Below are 16253 nucleotides of genomic sequence, written 5' to 3' on the forward strand. Positions count from 1 at the left end.
GCAGCGGGCTGAGCTTTGCTGGCTGGCTTGTGCTGTCTTCTGCGGCTGCAGTCCTCCTGCTCAGATCTCTCCTTCCCGGTTGACTTCTTGGTGCTGAAAGTCCCGAGCCCATTGCCCGGATGACTTGCCCACCAGTCTGACTGTGCCCTCAAGTTGTAAATGGTCCAACTAGAAAAGCTGGGAATCGAGCAGGGCTGGCCCCGGTGTTTGATTCAGGCATCCATGTGTGCAGGAAGCTTGTGTGTAGCTGGTGGAGTGCTTTAGGGTCGGAGGGGGTGGTGGGAGGTATTTGAACACAAACTTCTTTGAGTCCTGTTGCCTGTGGAATGTATCACCCCATTTTCTTTTAAAAATGTAGGAAGAATGTCGTAGTAGCTTTTTTTAATTGAAACACAAACACGCAGACGTGAAGCAAATGTGTGGGAAGGAGGAGTAATTTGAATTGGGCTGTGACTACTTGGGTCCCGTGTTACAGAGTCATTTTTTAGCTTTTAGTAGAGAGGACGGGCTCTTTCAGATCTTGTAACTCACAGCCCTTCTTTTTTTTGATCAGAAATGATTAGGCAAAGCAGATCTTTATTTAGTAAAGAACAGACCAGATTATTTGCTTGTGGTACTCTTGTGTTCTTCCAAAAGTGTTTCTGAAACAAAGCTTCTAGTGGCAGAAAGCAAAGAAATAGTGCTGCAGCTTTCTTGTTAAGCCATGCCCCTAAACACAGTGCAACATGTGAATTTTTCAGGTCTTTAGGCATAGGGTTATATCCTGTGTAAATTCATACAGCGTGTAGTTGCATGCAAACGTGCTTCTTGAACGTGAAAAAGAAATGGGTGGCTATCATAGAAAGCTTTTGACTTGACAAGGTGAAATATTAGTGCTGAACATGCAAGATTGTAGGATTAGGATTTGTGTTTTCTTCCTGGTTAAGAGATTATGGTCTGGAAAGAACAAAAAATTTCACATCATGCATCTCTCCTTTCTTTTGTCCTTTATGTTTGTCTTGCAGTACTGTGTTTTCCTGGGGATACTGGAAAGGTTCCTCCAGGGCATCTATATTTTGTGGTGTTCTCTGTATGAAGGTGAAAACCCAATTAACTTTTATCTCACATGGTTTGCCCAGTCCTGCACTTCTTAAATGATCATTGCTAAAAATTGGCTCTTGGATTATGAGTGTGGTTTTCTGGGAGATTGGGTGTTGTGTTTTTTTTTTAGTACTGAAATTGAACTTGGTGGAGAGCTTAGCTCTTGCTGTCGAGGGTGGAGAACTCCCACCCCCCAGATGCCTGGATGCCTGCGCACCCTCTGATTGGGGCTTCGTGGTACATTTATCATGTGTGATGCAAGAACAGCTATTCCTTTGGTTGCCATTCTTGGATGATAATTTACCCTTCCAGCTAAACCAGAAAAACTCCACCCTTTCCCAGAAGCCCAACAATTCCCAGTGTTCACCCAGCGTCCCTGAGCTCCAGACTTCCCCTGGGGTCTGCCGGCCTTCCTGGCATCCTAATGCTGGTCGCAGGGTAAAACCCCGTATTATCTCTGTGTCCTCTGCCCTATTCAGCCAGGAGAAATACTGGAATCAAAATCACAGCCAGCCCTATAGGAATTACTTTTGAAAACAGTCTTCAGAAGCGAGGATGTGCAAGAGAGGTTTCCTTAGCTGTAGGATTAGATGGAGTCTGAGATTTCTGGGGAAGTTCATTAGTCAAAATTAAATTGAGTTTGAGGAAGGAAGGAAGTGTGTGTGTGGGGGGGGGGGAGCAGGGGCAGAAAATGCAGGCCACTTCCCTAGCAGCCTTTGAAACAAACCGAATCCTTCTGGTGACAGTGCACAAGGTAGGGTCTAAGGCAGTTAGTTCACTTTTGAGAAATTGCACACAAGTGTTCCCTTCCTCATTAGACAGCAAGCGGCCATACAGCTTGCCTGAGGTGTGGGCTGTGTGTGTGTAACTCTGACTCTGGTGAGAAGGAAATGACTAAACATTCTGTCAAACCACAGTAACAAAGAACATCTTTGATTTACCAAAATAGTCATGGTAGAGAGGCTCAGGAATAGCTGCGGTGCTGCCGGTGCCCCACATGGGAAGAGCAGATCAATTGGAGATCATCGCTCGTGGGGAGCATGACTCTCCCATCCTTAAAGACTGCATTGATGGAGGGAGACAGACCTGGCAGGACCGGGAGGGAGCTTTGTTCTGAAAAGCTGCTAGGACTTTCCTGTGCTGGCGAATATACTGAGGAAATTGAGGCAGGACTGTTGACTGTCTCTGAAGCGGGTGTCAAGAGGGGCAGCGTGGCTGCGACAGCCCCATGCAGCGGGGCACAGCGTCAAAATCCCACAGCCACTGGGCTACACATCTCCTTCCCCACTGTCCGACTGCTGCCTGTGGGTCCTGGCAGCCCAGGCAGTGGGAATCCCAAAGATCCTGTCAATTTTGGAGGCTCGCCTGGCTCAGCTGGAGTTGAGTATTTGAAATGAAGGGGAGAAGCCCTGTCTAATTATAGATTTTCCATTTCAGTCCTTGGTATTACTTTAAGTAGACTTAAAATAACACTGTTAACTAACTTTTTTCCCCTAGCTTTGTAGCTTCATACATGACATTCTGCAGTACCCTTTATAGAAACCTCAAATATTTTTTTTCCCCGCCTACCACGTTTTGTCTCTTTTTTCCATCTGACAGATGTTTTTTTCCTGTATTGCACAGAGCTCCGTACATAATTATTCTGTTGCAATAGCCTGAAGTCCCAGTCCTGTGATGGAGTCTGCTTACACAGACTCATATGTCCCTGTCGTTTGTGGTCTGTGCAATTTTTTTCCCTGGTGTTTGTGTCCAATCTAGTTTAAAAACTCCTCTGAGAAGCAATGAGCACCCAATCATTTGTGTGCCCCAAGACCATCTAGCTTTTCAGCATCTAGACCTGAAATTCCCTTTTTTTTTTTTTTTTTTCCTCATCTCCCAGTCATGCATGGGCTGAATTCTCACTGTTTTAGTTTACACCTGGAAATTTGCAGTTGTTCTTTGTCCCAAGTTAACAACTAGTCAGTCTGTGTCTCTTTAGCTCTAAAATTTTTTTTTTTTTAACTGATTCTTTGCTTCCTGATCATGTTGCTTGCTTGACCTAAATGTCTATCAGTTTGGCTCTGTTCTTGCTCTTGGTGTGATTTTTATTCAGAGAGCAGCATTTCAGCGTGCTGGTGCAGTGTCCTGGGGAGGGATACTGGAGTCATAACTAGAAGAATTGCCCGTCTGCTGAGTGATGCACAGTAACTTCACAGCAGTGTTCCTGGTTGTTTCAATCCGTCTTGCAGCTGTATTTCACTGGGCACTCATCTTTGAGTTACTGATTCTTACGTCTCTTCTAATGGGAGCTCATGTAACATCCTAGACTTGGAAGCTTTTTGTTATTGGTCTGGAGTTTTATTCCCCAAACTTCCCTTGTGCATTTCAAGTTCAAAGTTTACCCAGAAACTTCTCCCAGAACAATTTTGTCAAGCTTCCTACACCAAATAGCTCCTATTTTGACCACAATCTGTAGATGGGAGTATCCATGACTAAAACATTCTGTCAAACCACAGTAACAGAGAACATCTTTGATTTACCAAAATAGTCATGGTAAAGAGACTCGGGAATAGCTGTTGGGAATGAGCTGTAGGGTTGGTTCAGTGCTATGGGCTGCTCTGACTTCCACTGGCTTTGCTTTGCACTCTGATCTCTAGACGTTCAATGCTGTGGGGTGCCTGGTTGGGATTTTTGGAGGTCGCAGTAGTGAGAAGGCAGGTGCCTTTGCAAGGCATCATTCACCTTCTTTGTTTTGTGTTATACATGTGTGATCAGCTGGGGAGGTGGAGGGCAAGCACAGGCCAACCGTGTAATGTAGAAATACTGAGAGATAATGTTGCTGGGAATTATTTGGAATAAACAAGCTCATTTCCCCTTTGTACATCAGTTGTCATCCTTTAATCTCTTGGTATTGGCTTTTTTTTTTAATGCTGTTACATACATCATCTGCTGTGCTTCCTGCATCCTGTGTCACTTGATGATAAAATTTTCTAAGATATCACTGTTAAGTCATCTCAGACTTTGTAGTGATTAATTAAATTCTTTATTTCTCTCCAGTGTCAGAAGTTTGTATGGATCAGTGGTACTGGCTCAACAGTGACGGTGGAGATCAGCATTAAGTCTGCTCCTCTGGGTGAGTAATCTAACCCAATGCATCACTGATGTTTCTAATATCTACGTATCTGCTGGTTTTTTGCTTGCTACCTTACACAACAGCTCATTTAGGCTTTTATTTCAAATGGCATTAAAATTATGCTGTATACGGCTTCCAGCAGGAGTTGTAGAAGAATGTCATGCTGCTTCTGCTTGTATAGACATCCGTTTATTTGGTATTTTTTAAAGGATAGCCATCACTTAACACAGTCTGAACTGCTGTTTAGATTCAGGGAGGCCTTCCACATTTTAAAGACAGTGGCTTTGGAGTTAACATAAGGACTGTGGCAGAGTAATGAAGTACATTTTGATTATCCAAGAAATAAAACTGAGGTGGCCACTGGGGCTGTTCCGTGGCGTATGATGGGCTTAGGCAGTGCCAGTGCTCCAGTAGGAGACCCACTGGACTTGGCGTGCCTGCGTGCTGCAGCTGTGCTGCGCGCATGCAATGAATCTGACTTGGCAGGTCTATGGCAGCGTGCAGAGAAACTGCCAAGAGCTTTCAGATTACTGGGGCAAGTTTATGTGAAAACACGTTCAACAAAATAGTCTAATCTGTTGTGTTACCCCTTGGAAATGGCCTAGTTGAGTTGACTTCAAGGAGTGGCATTTTGCATTCAGTCTAGACTGATTCGATCCAAGTAGCCTAGTGCATGTCAGAGCTGGCAGTCTTGTCCTGGGAACGGTTATCCCTCGTCTACTTTGTTTTGGATATTACAGTATGATTTAGCATGACTTAGCATCCTAAATTCCAGCTTGTTCTTCATGTGGAGAGCTGGGTCGAGTTGCTGCATCTGCACTTCAGCCATGCGCCCCGTGCCTGGGAAGTGCTCACCCCATAACACCCCCGCTGAGGTCCCAGCTGCTTGCTGGGTCTCTCCTCCTGACTCCTGTGGTTGCTCTGTTTCGTAGTCTATACAAACGCTTGCCAAGACCCACATCTACTAGCATGCTGCATCCTTTGTCTTGGCTTGCTGCCCTCCAACTGCTCTAGTCTCTGAAGCCCTCATCCTTGTCTTGTCACTGGATGAGGAATGCGGTGTTTGTGCTGTACCCTCTGAAGTGGTGTGTGTTAGCCCACTGGGGAAGCAAGCATACCTCCATTCCTGTGATGCAGGTACATAAGGCTCTGGTCACTTATTTGTTCACCTGTCCAGGGACCCTGAAAGTCTACAAAGTCTACTTATGTCACCTGTCAGCCTCTGTCCCACAGCTGTACTGGGCTTCTCGATTGCTGTCTTCATGCTTCATAAGGCTGTCTCCCTGCTCCAGCTGGGACTTGTTGCCTTTTTGTCTGTGCTTTCTGCGGTGGATGGGCTGGGTCCTCCTCCTGTTCCCCTGCACCCCACGTGCAGCTGCTGCCCATACACCCTGATGTTCCTTGCACTGCCCTGGGGCCAGCTGATATGGTCAGCAGTGGCTGCTGTTCCTCACAATGTTTAATAGCCTGCGAACCGAGGGGGATGCTTGCCTTGCCCCCACCCCCCACCCCCAGGTTTGCTGACAGTCAGTCACTGGGCTTCAGAAAGGGCAGCAAGCACCTCCTCTGCTGCCTGGGACCACTGGTGTGCTGCCACCCAGGGCTCCGGGCTCTCCTGGCTTTGGTCATTGCTGCTCCCTAGAGCTATCCTTCCTCCCTAGCTGCACTGCAGGCCCACAGCATGCAAGGACTGGTGTCTCATTTGAAATGTTATTTCCCTTTCGCTCCCTTTCCATCTCCATAACCTTTGGAGCGCCTCTTCTTGGATCTCTGACTCTTCCCACAGTAAATCATTGTGTGGGGGCTCTCTCTGGGATTCACAGGCTGCCTGGGGTCTCGCACTGGACCTCGAAAGAAGTCAGTGGTGTTCCCTGTTTCTCAGGAACCCTGAACTCCAGTGCTGAATGGTTTTATTTCCTGGGGTTTTAATCAGAGGTCTGCTGGCTCCAGGAGCAGTTATCTGTTGTCTCCCATCCTGGTCACATTTCTTCAGTTTTACTGCTGCTTATCAGAGTTGCTGGAATTACACTCCAGCTGGCCCTGCACTTCAGCTGGGTTTGAGGCAGTCGGTGGTGGCTGTAAAAACATCGTTAGAAGTCCGATGTTGGCTGGCAGCCACGGTCTGCTGGATGTGTGCTTGGAGACTTTCAATCTGCTGGCATCACCGTGCAAATGTCTTGCCTTTGCTGAAAGTCTCTACCTCTTTGCTCTCCAGATGCTGTGCTGGTTTCCCCTCCTCAGGAGCAACAGAAGTTTAGGGACCTAAATCTGCTTTGTTTTCCCTGTCACTTGTACTGTTGTTCCTGGGAAGGGTTGTGTGTCCGTGCCCGTCCATCCCAGGCTGTAGTAGCAGGTGCTCAGTCCTCCTTTCTCCGTTCCCATAGCTCTGGTACTGGCATGTTTCTGGTATTTGGAGGCATGCTGTTTGAGTCAGACCCCTTGCCCTCAGCAATTGGTCTGGAAAGCCAGAGCTGATTTCTCCAGCTGCTGCTTGCTTTTGCTGTGAAATAAATAAATAAGAGCCTCTCTTAACAAGATGGCAAGAAATCCCCATGCCTGACTCAGCGTTGACAGGAGCAGTGGGCTGTGTTTCAGGCTGCTGTCTGCTCCTCCCGGGCAGGGGGAGGAACACGGGCTTTCTCCTTGTGGTGCCCCAAGTTCGGCCCAGATGTCTGAGCTGCAGTCTCGCCACACGAAATGCGCCGATGTGTTTCGAGTGGTGTTTCTGTGCCTCTGCTCGCTGCCTCTATTTAGCTGTATAAGTATGGATTCCCATCCCGTTGTTCCCTAGCAAGCACCGTATCAAACACGATGCTGACAATCCCGCCGTGGCCCACAGTAAGGCAGCGTTTATAGATAATCCAGAAAAGCTAAATAAGGACTTTAAAATAAGCCGTAGCAGACAGAGCCGCTTTAGTGTGGTGCCATGAAGACACAGAAACTCAGCTATGTCCGTATAGCCAGATTCAGTCATATTTTCTGCAGCTGCTGCTCTTTCCCAGCAAAACCTGTGCAGGTTTTCAGGTACCTCTTCACCTCGCTCCACCAGTTCTTGGGACTGCTTTTGAGTTAAAGTCTGCACTTGCTGGCGACAGATTGTCTGGATGTCCAAAGCTGAGACGGATCATGCACATGCAGCACTGAAATAGCACATGTCCAGTCCACCCTGTTACAGTGCCTGTGTGCAAAAGGCAAGAATTAGTTTGGGTTTTTTTCTTTTCCCAATGTCACATTGAATATGGGAGGTAAAGGAGTACAGGGCTACTTCTGTGTGTGCGTCTCATTATTGCGTTTATTAGCACTTGCTAACTTGTCCTGCAGGGTCCAGCCCACACACAGCTTTTCTTGGGCTTTTAATAGTTGTGCTAAAGTGAAATGTGCTCAAAATAGTAATAATTTAAAACATTTCCCCAAAGCCTGTGGCTGCTCTGCATGTTTATGGGAGGCGTAACACTGCCCATGGTTGGGGCGCGGGGGGTCCCTAGGCCACCCCCAGCCCCATTCCTGCCTGGCTGCTGGGTTGTGGTGTGTGTGCCGGGGCAGGTGTGGGGGGGGCAGAGCCCCACCGGGGCCAGGGCACAGGAGTGGGGCAGGCGTGGGGCACAGCACAGCTCACACTGCCGCAGCTTCAGGGTGTGTAGGGTGGAGATATTGCCTTCATGTTGATGTGTTACCTGAGACTGCTGCACAGCAAAGGGTCCAGTGCAAGGTAAGATTCCTCACTTGTAGGAAATGTGCCTTCCCCTCGCTCAGACCTCCCCCTGCCATAATCCAGTACATTTTCTGAGCAGTATTAGGGCATTAAATGAGATGGGGATACTGATCAAAGGTCAGTTTTGATCTAATTTGCTGCTGGGTTTGGTAAAGGTTAAAGCCACTGATCTATTTATTTATTTTTTAGTAGACTTTCCTCTTGTGCGAATGGCAGCCCCTGTCCCATATAAGCCTGTCAGCTGAGCAATGATCCTTGGACTGGAAGGGATGGGGAAGGGGAGTGCTGCCCCGGCAGGCGGTGGTGGGGATGGAAGGAGGCAGGATTTTTCTGGTTGGTTTTTTTTTTTCCTCCCTTTCTTCTGAGAGGCAATATTGCTGCTTGCAGAAAGCAGTATGTTATTACTCTTTTGTTCTTCACATTTTATGTGATGTGGTTTGGGTAAGGTTAATGTAACTTAAACGTTATGCTCACCCACGATAATAATGGTGGCTCTCTGATATACGTAAATCTCTGCAGAGAGGGAGTTGTATCTATCTGTAAATAGTTAGCATACTGCCCTGTTTATCTAGCATGTGACCTCTCTGTTGTACACTGCATTTCCCTGCCTCCCTCCCATCCTGTCCTTTTTATTTAATTGACTTTCCCAGTCCTGACAGTTGCTTTATATTCAGAAAACATAAATTCATCCCCCCACAAAGCTTTCAAATCTAATTTAATATCTTCCCTTACTTCTTTGAGAAATTCTTTTTGCTCTCTTCAAGGCTGAGAATGTACATGTGCCTTGTTTATTTAGACAAGCTTATTTTGTCTACAGAAACCTGGTCAAAGGATATATTTCTTTTCTTGCATTTATAATCCTGTGAGGTTTACATATTGAGAATAATCTTTGTGAGCTGGAAGAAGATTGTCCAATCTGTTTTAAGATGTCCCACTTTCTGAGTATTGCATCTCATTAGGAACACAGTTGGCTGTTTGCATGGCTTTTTTCTTCCTCTATATAGCTTGGGGGAGAAAAGATATCATTTCACCATCTAGTAATAATGCTTGGCACTTTGTTTGCATCTTCAAAGAACTATGCAGCTACGAATTGAATAATTTCTGTAACATTGTGTAGTAGTTTCTCATTATTATTTGCCCCATTTTACAGATGGGGAAAGTGAACAAGAAGTCAAGTGACCATGAAAGGACAAACCAAATCAATTTGAGTTCCCTGCTCCCTGACTTGTACTAGAACAGGACCACACCACCGCACCTCTTTCTTTTTTAAACTGGGGGTGTGGAGGGGGAGAAGTTTGATTCCAGTGGACAACAAAAGGAAAGGGAGAGCTGTTTACCTTTAATAATCTTGCCTAACCTTGTTAATGATTTAGTTAAGTGCATTTTGGTGGTGATGTTTTTTTGGTGTTAGTTTTTAAATACATTGTCTGACTTAATGCTATGGTTGTCACTTCTCAGCCTGTGGTTGGAGGTAGGCAAGGAATTCTCTGGAGTTTATAAAGGCGAAGCAGCATGTAAATTGGGTTAGGGTTGTTGGGGAGGGGAGAGTGTCGCTCACTGCTGGCTGCAGGATCTCTCTGCTCCTTCCCCTCTCTTCCCCCCTCTTCCCCCTTGAACCAGAAGCAGGGGAAACTTTTTCTGTAGTATTTGGAAATATTTTTTCCCCATCTTGTTTTCCATCTGAGGCTGAGATGGGAAAAGTGAACCATCCTAATTGGGGACTGTGTTAACACATGGCATATATAGAAACTAATCCTTCTTGTCTCATCCACCACATGCCACGCTAGGATTTTTTTTTTTCCCCCTCATGGGCTCAGAGTGGTGTCTGGGATTACTTCATTTGCAGAAATAATTTTATTCAACTGCACTAGGCTATAGGGCTTGGTTTACAGCGGCTTAATTAACTGACAAGACCCTCAAATGTGTTGTGTTGCATGCCATATAGAAAAGGTGAGTGCCATAAGTAGTGAACTGTGGAATTATGAACTTTTACAGAGGAAGTCATGGTAACAATATTGTTGACTACTTGTTCAAAGTTAGTTAAAACTTCTGTTTTTTCAGGCTGTTTACAAAGGTGATTTGGAGCACTGGGCAGCATTAGAACAGTTTAGCCCTCTTGGGGACGACAGATAATCTGCTTGGTGAAAAGTGGCTTGGTGCAGAGGAGCCCAGAAGTCACACAAAGAATTTCTTCATCTTTCTTTGGAAAAATCCCTTGGCTGTTTCTCTGCAGGCTCTCAGAGGTTCCCTGGCCACCTTCTGGTTGGCTTCAGATGCCTTGTTTGATAAACTTTCTCGTGAAAATCTTGCATGACTTAACACAATTTTATTCTGGGCATGCCCTGCTAGTGAAAGCGGTGGAGAAATCAGCTGTCTTCAGCCACGCGCTCTATCTGGGGATGCAAAATTTTGCTGAGCCTTTTTGAAGTGATCAAGATTTAGCTCCAAGATTATATTTAGATTTCTGTTTCTGATGAGTGGGACCGATATCGTCATGCCTCAGATGAGACCTTCAATGATAGACAATAGCACCAAGGTATCATAGCCAATATTTTTTTTTCTTTTCCTTTGAATCTTTTATGTAGCTGATACCTTTTTTGTATGTGCTCCTTTCCAGTGTTGAGCAGAGCTGTCCTGAGACACAGCATGCTCATGGGGCTCCAGTTTCACCCAGTGTTTCTCATGATATCCAAATTGCTGATTACTTGTCAGCTGACTCTTTGAGGAGTTGAATGTGGCTTTTCATGAATCTGGATGTTTTTCATTTGCTGGGCTTGGGGAGCCCTCAGGGCTGGGTTGGGACCTAGACTTCGAAGCAGTAAGTGCAGAGCAGCTGGTATGCGGGCTCTCACGACTTACTTGCAGGGTTTGAGCACTTGTGGTGGGGTCTTTGCGTCTCTCCTTTGTCATCTGGCAACTTCTCTCACTGGACTTTGGTTTCAGCTGCTTAGAAGAAACCTCAGCAGCTCAGCATGTGGGGAGCTATGTGTTTGCCTTGGGCTGTTTTGTTGTGTTTGTTTGGTTGTTTTTTTTATTAATGTTGTATTTTGTAGTTTTTTTGAGGTATTGCATGCAAAAGTGGTGGGTGCTTCCAAGAATGTGTTCAGGGCGAGTTGCTCAGATCATGCCAATACCCTTACCAAGGAATATTTTGGAGATACTTTAGTATCTCTGTGTGTTATTTAGATATTTTAAATTAAGAGGGGGAGAGAGCTACCTGACTATCTGGTTACTTCTTCCTTCTCTCCCCGCCTGCCAATGCAAATTCACCAAAATTCAAGTAACTTCTCAGCTGCGAGAAGAATTGCATGTCCTTCTGTTCGTCAGAGCCTTGAGAGTTGGATGCTGCGCCTGGCCCCGTGTGGTGACTGCTCCTTGGAGCACCATCGCCCCAAGGTCCAACACAGTAGTCATGGAGCTGAAAAGGGCTTTTCCTGCCGTCACCTGTTTGTGGCTGCAGTTTTGCCAAGCACAGGAACTGAGGACAGTGTTGTTTGGGATTATATATATTTTTTTTTTTATTATTTTTCCCATGCTTCCTCCTAACTGTTTGCAACCAGCAAAGAGAAGGGAGAAGCTGACGTATTACAGGTTGATCGCATATCACAAACATCACATCACAGGCGCTCAAGAGAGTAGAATAGTATCGGGAGAGGGAAAAGGGTGGTGGGAGAGGAGACATCAGCTTGAATGGAAGGAAAGAAGAAGTGGGAGATGGCAGCCAGAAGGTGATCACGGCCAGAGGGAAATAGGGGACAGGGGTGGGTACCTGAGCCAGTGCAGTTCCCCATGGTGAACTTGATTAATACCCTCCTCAGTTTTATTGGTACAACTAAGAAATTCCATTCTGGAATAACATAAGGGAATACAGAGTATTTTTTCACTTTTAAGATCTTAAATTTGCAACTTCTGTCTTAAACCTGCCTGCCCAACCACCCGAATCCCCACGTTCAAACCTTGCATGATAGTTGGACTTCTTGTTGCCCCCTTTCGTACAGATTTACTTGGTGTAGTACATTTATAGTAATGTGACTCCAGGATTTTGGACGGCTTTGGGAAATGGCTAGGATTAGCAGCACAGGTGATGAACTTTGATTGCAAAATTAAGTGGTATGAGTTGATGCTTAAGGAAAGCCACCTCAGCTGCTGCTTCTGGAGGAAGGTGTGTTGTGCCATAGGATGCTCAGCATGCCCAGCTTGGGACCAGGTGGAGCATCCCTGTGCTGGGAGGTGATGGCCCAGGTGTGCTGACGGCTCCTGCCCAGAGGGGCTTGGACGAGGCGTTTTTTTCTTTTTGCCTGGGACATCTAACTGCTGTCAGAAAGTGCTGGGAACTTTTAAGGTCTTGAATGGAAAACCAGCTGTTGTCATCTTTTCAGCTCTCCTCATAACAAATTGGCCAGTTGTCCGTTTCTCCTGTTTGCAAAAGGCTGAATTGATGCTGACCAGGTTTGACAAGTGATGACCAGGGAGCCTGGCTGTGTTCTCTTTTGTGATTAAAGATATAAGCTGGCCCTCTGAAGTTAACGAGGCAGTAGCTTCCAGGTTGAGGTGTCTGGAAAATATCAAGGAGTAGGCGACAAGGTGTGAAAGGCAAGGGCTGCTCCGAGCAGCAAGACCTCTCCAGAAACCTGCTGGGAGTGGAGACTGGGAATGGAGTGGTGCTCCTCTGGCAGCAACAGCAGCACGAGTGGTGCTGGTTACAAGTAGAGATGGGCTGAAGCAGGAGCTCTTTGTCACATCTCCCCCAGCCTTCCATTTGTCTGAGGGAGGCTCAGAGCCGTACTGCATAAAATTGGTATTTGTACTCAGCCTGCTTATCTGCTGGCCAGCACAGACACTCCCAGTTGTTCTCTTATCTCAAAACCAGAGATGCACCTGAAATTGTCTTCTCGGGATTTGGAAGCTTTTCTGATAAAGCTGTCTGTCTGAAAGCTTTTTCAAGGACATGTCACACTTTGAAATCATGGTATTAAAATAATTGCTTTTGAAATGAAGGGAGGGTCATGTGCCCTACATCAGAAATTCCTCTTAGTGCTTATTAATCTGGTATATAAATGTCATGGCTTACATCCACAGGGTGTTTATATTGAATTTTTAGCTGTATCAGTATCTCTTACTCTTCGGAATAAATGCCATATAATCTGGTTATGAGCAATATTCTTAATTTAGATACCAAAAATAGGACATAGGCAAATCTGAGTTACTGTAGGAAAGTAGGAGAGGAGATAGCCTTGCCTCATGAGGGGAGATCAAATTCAATTGAATCATCTAGTGTTTAATGGTAAGGCCAGAGAATTCACTCTGTTTCATTAGGATAGCACAACGATTGCCATATTTTCTCTTACCTTTGTTTTTTTCTGAAGGTCTGATTCTCTTCTGCTATACCTGTACTGAGGTGTGTAATGAGAGGGTAAGTTGGAAAACGCCCTTTCTACTTTTTCTTCTCCCCTGAGCAGTTCAGTGCACACCGATTTGAGGTACATAAAGCAGTAGGGACTTAGGCTTATCCCCCACCACTAAACCACTGGTTTGAGGGAGATGTTGTTCCTCAGGGACCTACAGTGAGCGGCGCTGATGAGGACAAGATATGCATTTTTGGAGCAGAATCATCCTGGCTGGTGGGCATCATCCAAGAGCTCAGACATCTGAAACACCTTCCTCACTTAACCAAGCCAACTGTCCTATGCCTGAAGGAGGTTCCTTTTCTCATACCCTTAGCAGCTGTTTTTAAATAACAACAATGAAACTAATAATCGTATAAGCGTCAATAGCTAATAATAATCAGTACCCGATAAACTAACGAAATTAATACTGCAGGCTGTCCCTGCAGGCTGATGACTGAGTGGCCAGCGTTTTGCTCCTCACCATGAGTGGCAAAGGCTGTTAACTTTTAGCTGAGTTGTTGTCTGTGTGCTGGGCAGGTGGGTGAGCTTCCTCCCAGGCGCTTGTTCCCTTCTGCAGCCTGCTCTCCCACCCTGTGAGCTCTCTCATACGATAGAGCAGCCCTTGTTTGCCCTGATTCACTGGGGATTTTTTGTTTTGTTTTCCGTGTGGAGTCAAGCTTATGGATCACAGTGGTTCTGTATAACCTTAAGTAAGTTTTACCTAGAAATACCTTGGTAAAGAAACTGCTTTTCTGTGCGATGGTGGTGTCACACTGAACAGGAGTGATCTGGAGCAAGATCCGTATTGGAAGAGAACATGTCTTTGCTGCAGGCTTGATTTGAGTTTTGTAACTTCAGCATTTCCCTTGGGCCCAAACACCTTTCCCCCCTCTCACCCACCATCACTGTAGCTGTGCTCTGGTAGTGCCTATAAGTGGAGAAGGAAGGAAGATTGTAGCCACCAATGATCGGGATGCTTGTGGAGACTTCCTCGTGTTGGGTTTGTGGCAGAGGTCATGTCTGGCGGCTGATGGACTGAATTCAGTCGAGGTGAGGAAAGCTGGTATTTTACTGTGGACCTTATAACAGAGGGCTGTTATTACTGAAAGCACTCACAGGTTGCACAAAGCTGGCGGGATCTGTATTTTGAGGTCCTGGTTTTGGTCACTTAATCAAACAGGCAGCCGGTGTTAAACATGTTCCCAGTACCATTGACTTCAGTGGCATTAGGAGCGTGCTTGTTGTCAAATGTGGGCTTACGCAACTTGCTGATCTCAGGCTGGGTGGGTCTTGCTGAAAAGATCCTGTGCCGACAGAGAGACTATCTCTATTTCAGGCTGTGGTTCAGCTAGGTTTTCAATCCAATTTAAGGGGACCAGATTATAAACACTGTGAAATGTTGAGCCCGTGTAAACCTGCTTTGCTGATAAGGAGCTGTTCAAAATATTTGGAACGTTCAACTCTGCTGTGGAGCTGGGCAACCGGTGCTGTCTGCAGTCACAAGGCTCCATGCCAGGGGCGTTTTGGCCGGTTTGCCTGCTTGGCTTGATGCCGAGTGGTCAAGAGTTGATGTGCCCCAAGTGTCGTTCTGCCTGATGTCCACCAGGCGATGGCAGTGGTAAGCAGCCGTGGTGGTTCTGCCATCTGGGCAGCAAACAGCCATCTCTGTCTGTGGACAGAAAATAGGGTTATGTATCCTGTCAGGTGCTGCAGCATTGCTGGGAAAACCAAAACCGAGCTGATGTCGGCTCTGGTCCCCTTTGTGTCTGTTCCCAGCTCCCCACACACGGTAAAAATGTGATAGGTGGGGGATGCCACTCTCTGCCACATCTCTGGCTATTTGGGGGAGAAGCTTGTTGACTGTCAGTGTGTCATCCCCAAAATAGTCTGGCAACAGAGCAAAAGCAGCCTGCCATTGCCAGCTTGCAAGTGCTCGCAGGAGCTCCTTTGTGGGTTTGGTGCTTTTCCATCCAAGACCTTGGCATGGATTTCCAGTATTGCTGCCTTTCCTTCCCTTTCCTCCCTTTGCTTCTGGTCCCTCTCAGTACGACAGTTTGCTACAGTTTATTGCTTCCCTTGCAGTTTTGGACACTGTTGGAAGTTAACACCTTTGCATCCTGTGAGTATCTAGAGTAGGTAGCCTTGCCCTTGCTTGCATGTTCCTGCTCCTTTATAGCCTATCTCGTCATTTCATTTAGGGACCTTTTTTGCAGCTGTGCTCCTATCCACAGGACCTCTACTAGCTGTGCTGCAGCGCTCTGGGCAGAGAATTAGGAAGAGTGATGTGCACAGCCCAGCACAAACGTGGTATCGTGTCCTCTTGATAGCTCCTGCAAGTGTTTGTCTGGATCAGATGTCTGGTGCCAAGGGGTTTCTTGGTGCCTGAGTGCAGTATTAAGGTTATACCTATGTTCAGTGGGTAGTCGTCAGCCAGTGATAATCCCCTGTCACAAAAGGTAGGGGTAGCACTGCTTCAAGCAACTGAAATAACTACCTGTTGGGAGGGTGGGAAAGAAAAGCCCAAAAACATTGCTACATGAGAAGAAACTATTAGTGTAGTCAGTTATGACAGCAAGAAACTGTGTACATACGCAACAAATAGCAGTAGTGGACTATGGCTGTTTCTTTTAATGCTTCTACTGTCTGATTAGTTGTCAACATCTGTTAATTTCTGCTACCGCAAAATATGTAGACAGTTCTGAGGTTTGCTTTATTAAGAGTGTGTGTTGTGTATAATTTATAGTGTATTATGACAGCTGTAGAGAATGACATGATCCACACCATGGAGCACTGAGATATGGCAGAGTTGCTATCTCCTGTATTATCTACAACAAGTTTGGAGCCTTGCTGGTGTTACAACAGAAGAGGAAACATGTGTAGTCATGTTACTGTCATTTGCATATGGCTCTTGGAGCACGGCACAGCACAAGGTTGCTGGCCTGCAGCCACACCAGCTTCTTGG

The 16253-nt window shown here is 46.1% G+C and overlaps 1 protein-coding gene across 1 annotated transcript in view; it reads left to right on the forward strand.

Moving 5' to 3' along the window:
* Positions 1-4116: 4116 nt before the first annotated feature.
* Positions 4117-16253, forward strand: part of PPFIBP1 (PPFIA binding protein 1) — an 82676-nt gene continuing 70539 nt past the window's right edge. The window contains exon 1 of the mRNA XM_082498612.1: positions 4117-4192. The gene's annotated coding sequence lies outside the window, so the exon portion shown is untranslated. The remainder of the gene's footprint in view (positions 4193-16253) is intronic.

This window comes from Vanellus vanellus, assembly GCF_965231255.1.
Source record: "Vanellus vanellus genome assembly, chromosome: 1".
Classification (NCBI taxonomy): Eukaryota; Metazoa; Chordata; class Aves; order Charadriiformes; family Charadriidae; genus Vanellus; species Vanellus vanellus.